The sequence below is a fragment of the Rhinolophus sinicus genome, chromosome 14 (assembly GCF_057876585.1).
Source record: "Rhinolophus sinicus isolate RSI-liver-muscle chromosome 14, RSI-T2T, whole genome shotgun sequence".
In the NCBI taxonomy this organism is placed as follows: domain Eukaryota; kingdom Metazoa; phylum Chordata; class Mammalia; order Chiroptera; family Rhinolophidae; genus Rhinolophus; species Rhinolophus sinicus.
This window is the reverse complement of record NC_142514.1, coordinates 18,875,138-18,891,220: the sequence shown is the minus strand read 5'-3', so window position 1 is coordinate 18,891,220 and position 16,083 is coordinate 18,875,138. Positions and strand designations below refer to the sequence as shown.

At 58.2% G+C, this 16,083-nt stretch overlaps 1 protein-coding gene across 12 annotated transcripts in view; it reads left to right on the top strand.

Moving 5' to 3' along the window:
- The first annotated feature begins 429 nt into the window (after positions 1 to 429).
- Positions 430 to 16,083, top strand: part of AHDC1 (AT-hook DNA binding motif containing 1) — a 64,036-nt gene continuing 48,382 nt past the window's right edge. For 4 of the 12 annotated variants that reach the window (XM_088790701.1, XM_088790692.1, XM_088790699.1 and 1 more), the window contains exons 1-2: positions 512 to 880; positions 1,112 to 1,205. The gene's annotated coding sequence lies outside the window, so the exon portion shown is untranslated. The other 8 variants (XM_088790702.1, XM_088790693.1, XM_088790694.1 and 5 more) reach the window with 7 other exon arrangements.

Here is a 16,083-nt window from a genome sequence, read left to right as displayed (position 1 = left end):
TCAAGACACCTTTTCAGAAAGGGAGAACGTCCCCAAATTCAGAGAGCTCATCCTCCCCTCTCTTTTCTTCTCCCATTTAATCGGGACGTCCCGGAAAGTCACAGGTCCTTTGGCTAATCCCTTGATTCTCCATTCGACTCTCATTCCATTCTCAGGCCCCGCCCCTTTGCTCCCACCGCAACCTCCGTTCCAGCCAGAGCCCCCCGCAGGGGACAAGGAACGGGGGAAACGTTCCCAATCCTTGGAGAAAACCAGCATCTCTTCGTAAACTAGGGCGCGTCCCCGCCGAAGGTGCGGGGGCTTAGGGTCCCGCCTGGCTCGAAGCCGCGCCGTCGGAGCAGCACGCTTGACCCCGCCCGCTCCGCGCGCCGAGCGGCCGGGGCGGGGACTACAAGTCCCGGCGTGCCGCGCGCGCGCTCCCCCCTGGGGTTCCGGATGGTGAGCGGCGAAGGTAAGGCGAGCTCGCAGAGGCAGCGGCGGCGGCGGCGGAGACGGAGAGAGGCAGGCAGGCAGGGCGAGGGCGAGAGACGGAGGGAGGGAGCGAGCGAGGCAGACCAGACAGACAGACAGGCGGGCGGGCGGGCAGAGCGAGCCACCCGCCAGGCTGCGCTCAGCCCCGCTCGCAGCGGAGAGAGCAGAAGGCAGGAGGAGGGAGGGGAGGAGAGGAGGGAGGGAGAGGGAATCCAGCTACCACCACCCAAAGCCAGCGTCTGCTTTCTGTCCTCATTTCCTTTTCCCACCCAGCTCTGAGAGCAGAGAAAGGCAGAGAGAGCGAGAGATAGAGACAGTCAGAGAGACAGACAGACAGCCAGAGCGAGCGGGAGGGAGGAGGGCGGAGGAGGAGCAGGAGCAGGACTACGCGGGGCGCGTTCCCTCCCAGGTTTGCAATTGGGGGGGTGGGGGCGGGGGTGTCCAGGGCTGTGAGTGTGTGCGCGGCGGGGGGAGCGAGGGGGGCCAGAGAGCGAAGGAGTGATCAAGGTGGGGGGACGCCGCGGGAGCGGGGGGCCGTGTCCAGCGGAGTTAGCGGCGGAGAATGTGAGCCCAGGCGCAAGCCATGCTGTCAGCAACAGCGGGCGGCTCAGGGTTCCTTCACGACTCCTCTCCCCAGCAGCCGGGCGCCCGCGTCGCTGCCGCCGCCGGAAGACTGACGACCCCAAAGCCCCTTGCCTGGCTCGGACCCACGGAGCCGGCAGCCCAGCACTCCGGTGAGTGGCGCCTCCTCCCTAGCCCTAGACCCCCGCTGGGGACCGGCTGGCCGGGCTCTTTTGTGCAGCGCGCCAGGGGGGGCCCTGCGCCCCCTCCACGCGCCCCGGTCCGGTCCGCCGGACCCCGTGGCTGCGGTGCCCGCGGTGCGATCGGTCTTTGTTTCCACCGGGGCCCGCGGCTCGGCTGGGCTCGGCTGGAAGCCTGGCAGGCAGCGCCGGGAAGGGGGAGGGGGAGGTGGACGAGAAGGGGGGGCGCGGAGGGGGGGGTTCTCGGGTTTCCTGGCCGCCCCGCGGCTCCCCCGGCTCGGGGGCGAGGTGCGCGCCCAGCGCTGCCCGGCGCCCCCTCCTTCCCCCTCCCTCCGTCTTTGGATTTAAAACTGCAATTTGCTTTCCAGCTTGCTGAGAATGGGGGGGGAACTAAGGGGGGGACCGTGGGAGCGGAGAACAAGGCTGGATTTTAGGAACGGCGCTGGGAAAGGGGGAGACTGCGGAGGGAGGAGCCCCTCCCCTCCAACCCCCAAATCCCAAGGTTCCGCTGGTGCTCTGGGAGTTGAGGGGCGGGGACCTAATGACCCTGAGGGGGTGTGGGGCGGAGGAGGGATTTGGGGGCGGCTGGGGCTGGAGGGGTTGGGCCGCGTGCCCGGTTACCTGGCGAACAAAGTCGGCTCACTTTTGCATAAATAAATAAATAATCGCCTATCAATGTGTTTCCTCTGGGGCTCTGATTGAATCGGCCCCCTCTTCCCCAGGGGGTGGGGTGCTGAGTGACAGCTGTCAGCCCCCTGGGCCGGTAGCTAGGGGTGAATTGCTGAATCTCTCTGCTTTCTGGCTCAGGGCGCCTTCCCCTGCTGGGTCCTGGTCCCCGGGCAGAGCCAGAGGGGCAGGGGGCTGGCTCTGAGTCTAGGAAATAACCTTGTTTCCTGTTCTACAGGAAAAGGGACAGCAACCCAGAGTTTGGGGGCTGGGGATGAGGACTGATGGGAGCTGGAGGGGTTCCCCAGCAGCCTGACCCCCCAGCCTCCTGCCAGGCGAAGGGGCCAGCTGAGGGAGGAAGGATGTGGGCCTTGCTGGCCGGAGGCGGGAGCTGGGGCTGTCCCTGAGGCGGGCAGCGGGCACAGAGAGGGAGGAGGGAGAGAGAGAGAGAAGCGGGGGCGGGAATTTTCTACCGCAGACCCTGGGGGCCAGGGCCAGATGTGGAGGGGTGGGGAGTCCCCCCTCCCTTCTAGCTTGGGGGCCCTGAGGCTGGGCTGGGAGGGGCTGAGCCTGGTGCCCTCCGTTCTGCACCAGTGCCTGACTGGCAGGGCCAGCTGAATTTGGGCCCAGGCATCACCCTGGGAGGCAGGGCTGGGCTGCACTAGTCTGGTCCCTGAACACAAGGAGGGACCCTTGGGGGGGCCTGTGCATGTCTGGCTGGGCAGGCGTTTCCCGCCGGACCAGTTGGTGTCAGGCGGGACTTGGCCCCAGCTCCCTGGGCAGAGCTCAGGGTGTGAGGACAAGCTTTGCCTCCGGGTCAGGGTGGCCACATTTTGTCCACTGCTGCCACCAGCGGGGCGGGGGCATGTGCTTTGGCCTGGGCAGAGTCCTGCCAGGAGCATTTGGGGTGTTTCTATTGTTGGCTTGTTCCTGTTCAGTGTGGCCCGGTTGTGTAGCTGTGCGGGCTGGGGCTGTAAGTGAAAGATTACCAGTCTATCCACCCTCCCCTCCCCACCCCCGCCTTTGGGGGGGGGGCGCTGGGTTGTGGTGGTGAGTTGTGTGGGGACCCCCCAGGTGGCATATGCATGCTGCTTGCCATCTCCCTCTTTTGAGCAGATGTATATTTATTTTTATAGTAATGGAAAATCAAACTGGATAGTAAGTTGAATTCATTTTTTTCTCTTGCTGTGTCAATAGTTGGAATAACCCCCAGAGACTGGTGAACTTCTTGTCCTAGAGCTCCCACCCTTCAGAGATTGCAAAGATCAGTGAGGGCACGAGTTCTGGGGGACCTCTGAGCACCAATCCAAACCAGTACTCTTGTCCTTCTTGGTCTGGCATTGGAGCAGGTGCCCAGGTGAGCAGGCATTGCCCCCTCCCCGGGCATCCCCCCATACTCAAGGGTGTAATCTGGCCTCTCAGCCACCTCCTTGGTCAGTGTCTAAGCTGTGCCTAAGCCCTCAGGGACATTCTCTGGGTGGGCTCTCTCCCCCTGCCTGGGCTCCCGGGCCACGTGCTGATATTTATTTTCTGTAGTAAAATCCATTTTTAATGCCGTTACTTTTGAAATAATATAGAGAGAAACAAATGTGATGTGTTTAAGTTGCCCTCTGTGAGTTTTTAATGTGATCTATGGCTGAGGTAGTGATGGAAGGAGCTGTTGGGCTTGGAGAAATTTGGTGTCATAAAGAAAAAGAGCTTGCTGTTTATTATGGTTGCTGGGGTGGGGGGTCTGGAACAGGGTCCTGGGGGCAAGGAGCCCCGCCCCCCCAAGGTGCTGTGGATGGACAGCATAGCTTCTCAGCTTGGGGGTATAAGGGTTCCAGGATTATTTTGCATTGTTCCCCAGCTTTTGAGTGGGCCTTTGGTGAAGGGGCTCAGGAGTTGGGGGGCTTTATTCCCCCCATTCCACCTGCTTAGATCTTAGATCTTGGCAGGGAGGTTTTGGGAACCCCCTGTAGAGTTATGTGGAGGCATACTATGGGGAAGTTGTACTTGAATCCTAAAGGAGATTAAGGGATGGAATCTCCACCTGATTGTTGCGCCTGTGCTGGAGGCTTGAGGGGCAAATTGACCCCCGCAGAAGCCAGGGGACGTTGGGGTGGGGGGGCTGCTCTGGACTGGCAGAGCCCCAGAGGGATATTGCTTCTTTTCAGATCAGCCTGGAGCACTGACTTTGGGCCACTCCCCACTCTTGCCTCTATTTCCCATTGGGTAGGGTCTTTCTCCAGGCAAACCTAATCTCCTCAACCCCCCCCAACCCCCACCCCAGCCCTAGGTAGGTCAACTCTGTGTGTGTGTGTGTGTGTGTGTGTGTGTGTGTGTGTGTGTGTGTAATACAGAGCTCTGTATCTCATGCCAACGAGCCAGCTAAGACCCAGAGGTGCCATGCCTTCGTACCAGATGCCCAGGCACTTCTGGTCTGGTTGAGTGAGGCCAAGCAGACCATTATTATGGGATGGAGCCCAGCTCTGTCTCTGGGTCCCCCGTCTCTTGGGACTGAGCCATGTGAGGGAAACCAAGATGGGATAGAGCTGGGGACTGCAGGAGGGAGCAAGGGTAACATTGTTGCTAATTTCAGCAGATGCCCCCCCCCGCCCCCCCCTGCCCCCCGCCCCCCAGCTGGGCTAGAATGGGGGAGGTAGGGAGGAGAGAGACCCAGACAGCCACATTGGAGGTGGAGAGAGGGGAAGATGGTGACAGAAGCCAGTGATGAGGAGGTGAGAGGGAAAGCACAAGAAGAGCCAGGATCATAGCCCCTGGAGGTGGGGTCAAGGTGACCAAGAAAGCCTAGGCATGTGCCACTCCCCACACCACAGCCTGAAATGAGCTGGCACTGAGGGCCTCTCACCCAATATCAAATGCTGGGATTGTTTTTTGGAGGAGAGACAAGCAAATGTCTCTGGGAAGAGAGAGGAGGACAGGTGGGAGAAAGAGAGAAAGATTCCCACAGGAGGAGGGAGAATGGGGAGACAGGGGGATTCCAGGGATCACTTGACTCATGCTCCTGCCCCAGGGCAGTGTCCCCTCTGCCTTCTCCAAATGTCTGGGGACTGAGCAGAGCTCTTCTTTGGACCTGGGGGCGGGACCTAAAGCAGGTTCAGCACCCCACAGGTTGTGGGTGCTCTGTTCCAGGAGGCACCGCGGTTTAAAAGTGGGGAACACTAGGGTCCCAGAGATGCCAGTTGGAACCCCTCCCTTGTTTGACAGGAGGAAATCAAGTCTAGAGAGGGGAGCCACTTTCCCAGGGTCACAGAGGCTTGGCAGGGCTGGGCCTGGGACCCAGGCTCTTTGCACTCCACCTCTCTGTAGCTAGAGAATTGGAACAGCTGCAGGGGGCCTCCTGGGCGTGGAGGGGGGCCGCGGAGGGGGGCTGGAGCCTGGAGAGAGGAGCAGGCAGGCACCCTTGTGGCCAGAGCCCCCCCAGGGGAGGGGGAGGCGCCACTTCGGGGAGAGAGAGGGAGGGAGGGGAGAGAGGAGGGGAAACAGTGAGTCAGGCTTCCAAGAGCTGAAGATGAGAGAGCCAGCTCTGGGAGGGAGAGGGCAGGGAGGGCTGCTCTGAAGTGAGGAGCGGGAGGGGGCCCAGCCAGGGGCAAGGAGAGCTCTGGAGGGAGGGAGCCAGCCCCTGGCCCTGGCCCAGCCATAGGGCTGTGCGGAGGGTGCCGCCAATATGGACTTTGCCCATGGTAGATGAGGAAGAAAGAAGATTCTGCCCCTGCAGTATCCCTTTCTTTCCCTTTCCTCATTTATGATCCCACCCCAGGGTCTCAGGGGAAATGACACCCATCCCAGACAGATGGGTGTCTTCCCATCCCTTCCTCAGTTTCTTCATCTATTATGGGATTTGGACTGGGAGCTATTCTTGGAGAGGGAGTGGGGGACACAGCATCCTGGGAGGGTGTTAAGAGAAGCTGTCTCCAGCTGCTGGCTTTGTGCTGGGGGCACTGTTGGAGCTGCCACTGGTGCAGGCAAGGGTGCATGGTCTCGGGGTAGGCTCCCTGTTGAACCCTCTGAGTTGCTGGGCTAGGGAGAGGGAGTGGCTGTTCATGAGTGCTGGGGTGCACTGTGTGTGTGTGTGTGTGTGTGTGTGTGTGTGTGTGTGTGTGTATGTGTGTGGTGGTGGTGGTGATGGTCTGGGATGGTAGGTGGGCTATCTGGGGCCTCTCAGATTAGCCAGTGCCTAGACAGGGCCAAGGTCCCCACATGTCCAGAACCACCTTCAACTTGGGGAGGAGGATTACACTCATGTGATCCCCTATCTCCCTGCAGGTCAGAGGCTCTGGGGAAAGTAGGAGGTGGAAACAGCCCTTGTGGGAACTAGTGAGGATTGCCTATGCGGCCCCTCATGATTGGAGCTGGGACCAGAACTGGAGAGATCCCCAGGGACTGCCTGGAAAGGAGGAGGGGAGGAGGACCCCCCCCCCAACTGACAGGAAGATAAGGCTCCCAGCCCCTCCTACCCCCAAGGTCTGCCATCCCCCTCCTGCCCCTCCCTCCTGTATCCCAGCATCTCTTCCATTGGCTAGGGATAAGGAAGGTGGGCACTAAGGATCCCTCTCCTGCAGGGCCTGGCTTTGGGGGGTAACGGTGAAGTGAGGGTAAAGTGAGGCCCCCTGCCTCCTCCCTTACACACATACACAAACTCAGCTGCAGTGAGGCCCTGCTTTCTCTCTTATTTCTGCTCTGGGGTCCTTGGCCTGAGAGCCCAGGGGAGGGGCTGCTTCTGCAGCTGGCTGGCCCCGAACTCCCAGCTCAGCCCAGCTGCTACTGAAGCTTCCAGAAGCTGCAGCTCTGCACCTCCTCCCCACCCCCTGAGCCAGGAGAGGCCTTTGCTGACCTGGGGGAGGAGGGTGCCTTGGGAAGCGAGTGGGTACCCTTAGAAGGACTAGCACAGACAACCAGACAGATGGGTGGTGAAACAGATGGACAGAGAGACACCCACGCACAAGCAGACGGAGAGAGACGGACAGATGGACCAGGACAGGAAGAGACGGACAGACAGAGGTGCTGGTAGAGAGAGGAGTCAGAAAAATGGAAGAGCCTAGGGAGAGAGAAAGAGACAGAGACTTGGAGACAGGGCCATCCAGGAAGGGTGACCAGGTGACTGAGAAGGGAGAAAGAGAGAGATGGGGGGGAGAGTGAGGGACAGGAAGAGATAAAGAAAGAGGGAAACCCAGACAGAGAAAGAGAGAGGAGAGACTTGAGGCTACAAACCACAAACAGGGATTTGATGAGAATCTGGAAGGTGTTTTCTCCTGCCTCCCTCCCCAAACCCCCAGGCCAGCCAAGTCTCCATTCCTTCCACCCCCGGCTCAGTTTCCAGCTGCTAAAGAGGTCAGGGAGGGAGGGAGGGGGAGAGAGAGAGAGAGAAGCAGACCAGAGACCCCTCCTCCCTGCTCTTTTTGTAGGCAAGGGTGTTGCTAAGAGCGGCTTTCCCAGCCTTGACCCCTACTCACAGATGTACGAACCTCTGGTCTCAGAAAAGAGCACCTCACGCTCACCACTCACTGAGTGTATGTCTTGTACAAATGCACCCCCCATACTCACACCTGTCCATACAGGCCTTGCCTCACACACACATACATACATTTTGTGACACAAATCTCTTCTGTCACACATTTCCAATCTCACAAACATAATAAGTGTGTACCTATGCTTCCTTACACATAGAGGCAGTGACACATAGGCCTCAGGGGGTCTCAGGACATGTTGACATGCATACAGTCACACTCACACATACAGTGGCAGTCACACCAGAGCAGAGAGAAGGCTCTTTCCTCTAGAGATGAAGATTAGGGTTCCCAGGGAGCAGTGGGGTTGGGGTTGGGGGTGGGGTTGGTACGTCCCCTCACTCTGACCCAGCTGGTAGGGTAGCTGGGCAGGAGGCCCTCAGCCAGTGGGAGCCCTCCTGGGAAGGTACAGGGCCGGAGTCGGACAAAGATGAATTGGGTGGTGTGAAAGAGCTGAGAGTTGGTGAGGGGGTATGTGTGCACGTGCACAAATGTATACATACGCACAGATATAAGGGGTGGCGAGTGTCTGTTATGGTGTGTGTGAGAAAGACTGAGAGCATGTGAAACGGGACACGGGTGTGACAGGGAGAGCCAAGTGGAGTGTGTGGGTCAATGTGCGCTAGCTACTTGTCAGGTATGTATGTGTGGATGCATGTATGTGTGGCAGGTGTGTGTGGCTACCTGCTTTTGCAGAGTATGGGGGCGTGTGATAGGTGTATATATGTGACAGTAAGGACCCAGGGGGTGAGCTGCCTGTGTATGGATGTGGTGCGGTGTTTGGTGGATGGGAAGGTGTCTGGGGTGTTAGTGTGTGAGTGTAGGCAGTGTGCATAGTATATGAGAGGGTAGCTGCCTGTGTGAGGCTGTGAGCATGGAGCCTCGTTTGGAGGGCTGTTTTGCTAGGCCAGAATGCTGCTTGAACAGACGCCATCAGCGCAAACACATGCGAAGGGGCTCCAAAGCTCACAGTCGGGCACTGACCCACACAGACGCACAAGGACAGACAGACCCGCCCCTGTCCTCCCTCTTCCTCTCTCCTGGCGTCAGTGGTTTTCAAAGGAGCCTCCATGAGGACTGTTTGCTGTGCAGTTCCCCCCACTCCCAGCCATGCCTCTTCAAACACAGTGATGCCCTCCAGGCAGCTTTGTGGAGGCTCCTGCCTCGACCATCTGAAGGCAGATGGGTGGGCTAGGATCCACTGCTACCCCCCAGGGAGCGAGGAGGCGGAGACAGATGGAATGCCTGTCTCAGCACAGGGTCTGGAGGTGGGCAGGCACCCCCCCCATAAAGGGGTTCTAGCGGGTAGTGCCCAGTTGGGGTCCTGAACAAAGGCCGGGACTCGGCCCTTCATTTCCCCAGAGGGTTACCAACACTCACCCTGCAGGCCTATCACCTGTGACAGCCCCTGCTACCTCCTAAACATACAAAGTGCTTGCTACACACTTACAGCTCCAACACCCCTAGACATACAACTGCTCCACCTACAACACACAGCCCCAACACCTCCACAGACACACAATTACTCCACATACAAACCCCTTCCTGACATCCAGCTTCCCCAAATACACAGCCCCACATGCTTCTAAACCAGGGGTGTCCAAACTTTTTTCAACTTTTTTTACCAAGGGCCGTATGCGTAAAATACACAAACAGCCGGGCCACTCACTCCAGGTGAAGTACGTATTGCCTCACCTGGTTTATTTAAGTAAACTAAATATATTTTTGGAATTTGCTGCGGGCCAATTAACAATGGCCCGCGGGCCGCAGTTTTGACACCCCTGTTCTAAACACACAACCACCACATGCCTACCTACAGATATTTGTAACCCTAGTACTTAACCAAAACCCATATTTGATGGCCCCCAGTATACCCCCAAATACTCCAGTGCGCGCGCGTACACACACACACACACACACACACACACACACACACACACACTTCCCCGCCGCCCCACCCCCCACCCCTGACGGAATACCTCCAGAAAGCAGTCCTCTGTACAAGCTTCAGTACTCTTCTCAGCCCTCTAAGGGCCCAGGGACAGTCCCCACACCTCTGCAAACACCATCTTGCACTCACACACATATATAGCCTCAGCCCATTTACAACCCTGCATGCACCCATGCACCCCTCGGAGCTTGTGAGCAGCTCTTTCCTGCCCCCCTGCACCCCCACCTCACTCTGTCATGTACTCTGCCTCAATTTGTCTACAGCCCTCATACATTGCAGCACACCCTCCCTCCCTAGCACTCTCCATCACAGCTCCCCCAACCCACCTTTTTCTCCCCAGACCCCCTCCCCAGCCCCCCCCCCACAGCCTCAGCCTTGCACACACACTTACACTTGCTCACTCTTGTGTGCTCTCTCTCTCTTTCTCCGCTGCCTAGTCCTCCCCCACTTCCCAGCACCTCCTCTGCCTGGGGAGGCATCTCCACCCCCGTCACTGCCCCAGGCCTTTCATTCCTGGACAGTGAGGCTGTACATCTGGTTCAAAGCTGCCCCACCCAAGACCCTGTGCTCTGGGCACCCTGGCCTGGGCTTTGGGGGCTTGGGGCCTCTTTGGGGGCTCTTGGCACCTGGTCACCCTGGTTTCAGCCAAGAACTCTGAGTACCCAGCCCTGCCCTGACTCTGGCACGTATTGGGGGGGGAAACAAGGGGATATACCCCCAGCCTTTGCTTTCTCAGGTCCTTGCCAAATGCTCCCCCTCCTTGGCTCACCTGAGAGGGACTTTGGGCCATGGACTTCAGGGAAAGAGTTAGGAAGGTGCTGTATTGACCTGCTTCCCAACCCCCTTCCAGGCTTGGGGCTTGGTCTCCCTGGGAGTCAGTTCCGACAGTGAAGGTTACTTTACTAGATGCATGATTTTAAACGGAATCTCCACCATCTGTTCCACCCCCTAATTACAGATGCACAGAATCCGCCTCAGAGGGCAGTATGAGGGGAGTGATTTAGAGGCTGAGCTCCTTCTGCCCGCATTAGGGCTGGGGATATTGGGGGGGCCTCTGGGTATTGCTCACAGTCCCCCAATCCCATGTCTTTCCCAGGGGCCCCTCATGCCTCATTTCTTGCTGGGGGAAGGCTCCTAGAAAGGTTCTGGTGACCCGCAAGATCTGAAAGACGAAGCAACTGCAGTGCTGAGGGAGGGGTCCCTGAGACATCCCCTGTGTCCCAGGCCCCAAGTCCTGGGATGCAGACTCCATTAGAGCCTTGAAAAATTCAGTGGATCGATCTCCTGCCTGCCTCTTGTGCCCTGGGGAACCACAGGCGCTGGCCTGGCCCAGCTGTCTGCCCACCCCAAGGGTAGCAGGGATTGGTGAGGTAGGGAGGGGGGTGTCAGAGCCAAGGTGGGGGCTGCCAGATTCTGTCAGCAGAGGACATGGCAGGCATGCCAAGATCCACCAGGTGAGTCTGCACGTACGTGCCCATCCACCTTGGTGGAACTGCCATGCCTGACCCCAGTTTGAGCCATGCTCTGTGGGGCTGGACCAGCATCAGAGGGTTCTGAGGGCTACTGGGCTACACTCTGAGGGTGGGTCCTCCTTTGCCCATGGGCACTAGGGACCTGGGCCCCAGTCTGCTTGGTGGCAGCAGCGGCTGCCACACTGCGGTAGATGCAAGACGCTGGAGCATTCACTGCGGGGAGAAAGGGAGCGAGGTTGGGCTGGAGGAATTTTAAAGACTGCTGCAGGCAGGAGGGTCTCTGGAACCCCGTGGAGCAGGCAGTCATGCAGAAGTAATCCTATCGCAGCCCGCCTGGAGGAGTGGAGAGGACAGAGTGGGAGAGGAAAGGCTGTTGCCCCTCTCCCACCTCAGCCCCTGCCACAGCCAGCTGTGGGGGGAGCCAGGGACCCCAGGGGCCTTCCCCGAGGAGGCACCTTGTCTTCTTCATTCCACTGTGGCATGTGCCCCCCAGGGGCAGAGCTGCAGCTGTTGCTCAGCTTCGAGCTCTGGGTTTTATAAATAATGCAGCTCGGAGGTGGGGGCCAACTCAGCCCCCGGTCACCTTGGGTCACCCAGTGTGGTGTCTCCAGCTGGCAGTCCTGTGGCAGAGCCCCCTCTCTCCCTTCCAACCTACTCTTCCTCTTTTGCTGTGTGAGCTTGGGCCAGAGGCCCAGCCTCTCTGGGCTGTGCCAGGGGCAAAGGAGTGTGGAAGAACCCAGAAACCCCTGTCCTTTTGTCCCACCTCCCAGCCCTCACAGGTTAACTGGCAGCTGGCTCAGCAAATCCAGGCTGGCAAGGAATGGGCTGCTGTACAGGGGCCTCACCCATTCCACCCCTCCATTTTGCAGATGGAGTAACCGAGTCCAAAGTGAGGGCCAGCCAGCTGATGAACCCCTCCTTCCTGCCCCATTCTGCTGTCACTCAGGCTCTTCTCAGCCTTAGCTCAGCTAAGAGCAGGGCCTGGGTGGGGGGGCGGGGGATGTTTGGGAAAGTGGTTTTGGCTGAGAGGTTGCCATGGCAATGCTGCAGGATGCTGAGCTGAAGTGGGGGTCCTACAGGGTCTCTGGGGCCCCCAGTTCCACACCCCTGTGGTCTTCTCCTCCTCGTCTCCTGCCCCCCACCCAGATGCCTGTCAGGCAGCTCTGGTGACAGGCTGGGTGGGTGACAGGTGGTGCAGGTGATGGGCTGGGTGGGTGACGAGCTGGGTGGGTGACAGGTGGTGCGGGTGCGAGGCAGGCAGGTGACAAGCTGGGTGGTGACGGGCCCTGCTGATGACAGGCAGGGGGTGTGGTTGGCGAGGATGCTATCTCCTGGCTGGTGGCCTGTTGCAGCCCCCCACCCTCATGCGTGTGCACACACATAGACTCTGGGCGCAGAGCTTGGGGCTAAGATACTAATGAGGCTTATTACTTGCGGAGGGGCAGGTGCCCAACTCTCACTAATGAGAGGTCTTTAACGAATAGGGGAGACAGCTGGGGGCTTCGAGGAATTTGGCTGGCCCTTCTGGGCCGAGGCCCTGGGGGGTCCCGATCTGTTTGGAGGATGAGCCATCCTCTCCTTTCCCCTGGCCACTTGGGTTTATGTTAGCACTCCCCACAGTCGTGAGAGCTACCATTGTGCAGGCACTTGCTGCAGTGTGCCCAGCCCTGACATGCATTTTCCCTTTTCACTTTAACAATTGTAGCAGGGAGGCGCTGTTACCCATTTTATAGATGAGGAATCTGAGGCTGAGAGAAGGCAACGGACCTCTCATAATAAGTTTTTGGTGCAGCTGGGATTTTCATCCAGGTCTTTCTGTCCTTTCTGCTCTTAACCACCAGTAAAACTCAGGTCTTGGCACAGACCCAGATGCTCTCTCAGGGCCTCAGTTTCACTCTTCTGGAAAATGGATGTATAACAGAGGGGTAATCACCACAGACTCTTCACTTCTGATTTGATGGCTTCAGGGACTCCTCCAGGTAGCGGCCAACGACTCGCTCCATCTGGCCCAGATTCTGGGTGACACCCCTAGACTGGAGAGAGGGCAGGGCTTAGTGCTGAGGAGCTGAGCTGAAGTGGGGACACCTGGGATATCTAAGCCACTTCCTGCAACCAGTGGTGGGGAGGCTGAGACATGGAGAGGAGCAGTCACTACCCAAGGTCACACACCCTGTGAGCTGTAGGGCCCGGTGGGATCCCAGGTCTCCTGGCCTGTTGAAAGGGTGGGGCTGGGTGTGGTACCAAGGCTGAGAGGCCACCTCCTCTTGGGCTCCACCACCAGCCTAGCGTCTTTGCAGGAGGTTATGAGCCCCCAGCTTCTGGGAGGGAGGGTTCAGGGGGCTGTTGCCAAGAGAGCCATGCCCCTTCCCCATCAATCTGGGCTTCTAGTGTCAGTTGAGCCCCTCCCTTTGGAACTCTTTGGGGTGGAAACTCCCTGGCAATAGCTGATGGATGGGTTAGGGCCTTGACATTGGCCTGGGGCCACACAGCATGACCCTGGAGGGATCAGGTTGGTGCTGGGGGCTTTGAGGGGAATGTAAGGGAGAAGAATTAAGCTCATAGATTTTAGAATGTCTGTTTCCCTCCTCCTCTACCTTCATCTCTAACCAACCCTGCTCTCTAGCTGCTCACCCAAAGCTGGGGTTAAGGGAGTCCGCCATTCCCCTCTCCCTCCAACTGATGCTCACCCCCTTCTGAAATTGCGTCTCTATGAGGAAGAAAGAGTTGCAGCCACTGCTGTTGGGCAGGGTAAAGACCTTATGTGTCCAGACTACTAGCTTTGGTCTCTGATTCGTAGTGGTGGGTAGGGCATAGGGCTTCAGTACCTCAACTTCCTCAACCTGGGGTTTTAGATCCTTTCCTGGTACCTGTCTGCTCAGTCAGGAAGGAGCACTAAGACTGAGAGGGATTTCACAGCTGCAGGACACATGGCCCTGTCCTCAGAAGCCCCAGTCTGAGAGAAGCACAGCCCTGGCCTTGAGAGCCCTCAAACCCAGAGGTGAGGTCTAGAACCCAGGCTGCGCATGTGCTGAGGTTCAGGTGGGGGTGGGTGGTGCTGAGTGGCTGGACTGGGATGGCTTTCTGAAGCAAAGATTGAGGCTGGGGGGAGGCTAGAGGATGGGTGGTGGTTTGTTTGCCTGGGGGCTGTGGAGCCATCTTTGGTTGGAAGAGGGAGCCTTGAAGGGTCACAGGCCCGGGCAGCAGTAGGCTAGAGTTCTGGGGCCCTCCTGGCTCCACAGGGAACAGACTGCTGCCTGGCCCTGGGGACCCAGGCATCCTAGTGGGTGAGGGCGGGTCTCCAGCAGGCTCCCTGCCAAACCCTGCAGCCTGCTCACCAGGAATCTTGTTGCTGAGAGATGGAAAATCCCGGCTGGGCCTGCAGCTCATCCCTCCCCTCCAGGAGGAGGAGGGGCCCAGAGATTCCTTCCTGTACCCCCCTTCCTTCTGGGGCAGGGCCCTCCTCAGCAGTGGGTGGGGCTGGGGGGCCCAGGACAGGCCTCTAAGGCTTGGTCACATGTCCTGGAGCCCAGCCCAGCCCGCAGTGGGCACCAGGGCACTTTGGAGGCAGAATGGGCCTGGTGCAGCAGAGGAGGGGTGGGGGTGGGGTGCTGAGGCCAGAAGGGGGCCTGGGTGGGGGCCCGTGCCTGGCCCTGGCCCCACTGGCTCCCCCAGCGTGGAGGGTGAAGAGTTGGTTCTCTCCTTGGACAGGAAGACGAATGATCCCATTATGGGAGCGTGATTTTATTCCACGTGTCACGGAGTCTGAGATTAACTTGCTCACCAGTCTGTGACAAACCCCTCACACCCAACACGTACACACACACAGGCACAGGCACAGAGACACATATCCTTGGTCTCACAAACGTACATCCCACAGACACATAAGCATTTCCGTACTATAGCACATGGCAGAGTCTCACATGCAGAGACACAAGCACACATTCACACTTAGATGCACAGATCTAGACCCACAGCCTCAAAAGCACATTTCCTCACTCACGCTAAGGCCACATGGACCCACAGATACAAACAGGCATTCCCTGGGAATGCTTGCAGCTCTGCTTAGACATGCACAGATCAAGGACACACAGTGCCCCGTAGGCACAGATACACTTACACACATACAAACCCAGACACAGTCCTGCAGACAGGCGTAGACCAACAGCCATACACACCGAGACAAAGGCCCAGATACATATAGAGACAAAGACAGGCATAGACACACAGCCCGCAGTGCGCACACAAGCACAGGCGTGCACTCCCGGACATAGACAAAGACAAATAAATGCCCAGAGGTTTTGCTGTGGACAGATGTAAGGCACACACACACATCTGGGCTTCCTCCTCGACCTCCCTGCCTGGGGACATGGTAATCTGGCGCTTGTGGCTCCAGGAAGAGAACTGAGGAATCTTCTGCTCAGTCAGAGCCCCCCATTGTGGCCCCAGGGCCAGCCCCCACCTCTGGCACTGGGCCCATGGCCAAGGCCATGGGAGCCACACCCTCAGCAGCGCCCTGACGTCTCTTACCTTACCCTCCCCATTGGACACACAGGCACGCCATTTCCTCCTGCGCTTGCTCACGGCACCCTCCCAGGCCCACACACCTACAGTTTCTCACTCCCACCACCCCTCAGGTGTCCCCTTGTCTTTCTCAGTCACACTCATGCCAGCAGATATGTCCAACCTCCAGCACATACACATACAGCCTTCATGCCATATGCTCTCACCTTTTCTCACATGGACCCACACACAAACAGGCTCTCCTTCGCATACATCTCGTCTTCCCACATGAACATGCCCTTCTTCACATACTTCCTCACCTTCTCTCTCACAAACTAATTCAAAAATGCAGCACACACTCCCCCGCATATATTCTCACCACTCTCTCACACATGTGCGCGCGCGCACACACACACTGAGAGCCTCCCTCACACCATCACTTTCCTTCCTCTGTCTCTCACAAACACTCCCTCTGCCAGGAGTGTAGCTCTGCTACAGAGCAGTCCCAACAGTATTTGTCACTGCTCTCTCTACCTGTCCTTGGCCTTCTTGGCCTCAGTCTCTTCCCTTCCACCTTCAGTGCTGCAGACTGTGGCTTAGTCATCTCTCTGTTTAGTGAACACTTATATATGGAACATTCATTTATTCATTTAACAAATTTTGATCGAGTATTGATTTCGTGTTAAACATTGGGGATACTGTGGTGACTCGGGTCCTTCCCTCATAAAGCTCTCGATTTGGGGACCGGTTTG